Here is a 1554-nt window from a genome sequence, read left to right as displayed (position 1 = left end):
TAAAAAAACAACAACTATGAGATATCATCTCACCCCAGTAAGAATAGCAAAATTTAAAAGAACAGCAAACAACTAATGCTGGTGAAGTTGTGGAGAAACTGGAACCCTTATTCACTGTTGGTGGAAGTGTAAAATGGTGCAACCACTGTGCAAAGTTGTGTGGTGCTGTCTCAAAAAGTTGCAAATAGAGATACCTTTTGACCTAGCAATTCCACTCCTGGGAATATACCCTAAAGAGACCATAGCCCCCATCCAAGCAGATATATGCACACCCATGTTTATCGCGGCTTTGTTCACAATAGCAAATAGTTGGAAACAACCTAAGTGCTGATCAACAAATGAATGGGTAGAGAAGTGGTTGTATATTCACACAATGGAATACTATGCAACATTGAAAGAAAGGAACTCATGCAATATTATACAAAATGGATGACCCTGGATGACATTATGTGAAATAGTCAGAAAAGACAAATACTGCATAGTGCCACTGTTGTAGAACGGACTGACATCAGCGTTGTAGAATGGGACTGACATCAGGGTTGGGGTAAGTCTGACAAAAACTGGATTAATTATGTATACTGTATTGAAACTGATGAGGGAGAGAACAGTTTAAAAGTGACATATGATAGGGTATTATGGCTATCACAAGAGTCCAGAATTAAGGTTGCATAGTGGAGTGTACTCAGGGTGAGGAGGGCGGCCCAGGTGGATTGTATACCAGTGAAGAATTTTACTTTTCAAAGAGAGGAGGAAATTGGGAAGGAGGGGTGGGCAGGGAGAAAAGTGCAGCAATGAATAGATGGAAATCCAAAGTCTCTGTAAATGCTCATTGAAATTAATAAAATAATTTTTTTAAAAATCTGTATTTCATGAAAAAAAAGTTTCTTTCTCTCCACATCCTCTCCAACATTTATTACTTGCTGCCCTTTTAAAATTTGCCACTGTTACTGTAGAGAGATGGTACCTCATTGTGGTTTTGATTTGCATCTCTCTTGTTGCAAATAATTTGGAGCATTTTTTTCACGTGCCTGTCACCAATTGACTATCCATTTCTTTCGCCCATTTTGTAATTGTGTTATCAGTCTTTTTCTTGTGGATGTCTAGGAGTATTTTGTAAACTTTGGTTATAAGACTCTTGTCTGAGATGGAATTACCAAATGTTTGTTGCAGTCCTGTAGGTTTTCTTTTCACCATGTGGGAAAAGTTTTTGATGCATACATGGATTTGATCATCTGATTCCAAATGTCCCATTCCAAGCCATTTCATTTTGCCAATACCTAGTATGTCAATGTTTATGAGTTCCATTTTTTAACAATGTCCAATTTTCCTACATTCATGCTTCTCACATTCCACGTTCCAATCACTACTGTCTGCTTACAGCTGTTCCTTCTTCTCTGTATTTTCATTTCTAAGATCTCAGTTTCAATTGCCATGTCTGCTATTCCAAGTGATAGTCTAAGTGCGCTCTAATGTACATAGGGTATTCGGAGGCCTGTCATTTCAGAAGTGGATGGCCAATCCTTCTTCCTAGTCTGTCTCAATCTTTAAATAAAT

Source organism: Elephantulus edwardii, unplaced genomic scaffold, assembly GCF_000299155.1.
Source record: "Elephantulus edwardii isolate Elephantulus edwardi_28Jun2011 unplaced genomic scaffold, EleEdw1.0 scaffold00253, whole genome shotgun sequence".
NCBI classification, from domain to species: domain Eukaryota; kingdom Metazoa; phylum Chordata; class Mammalia; order Macroscelidea; family Macroscelididae; genus Elephantulus; species Elephantulus edwardii.
This window is presented reverse-complemented; position numbering follows the sequence as displayed.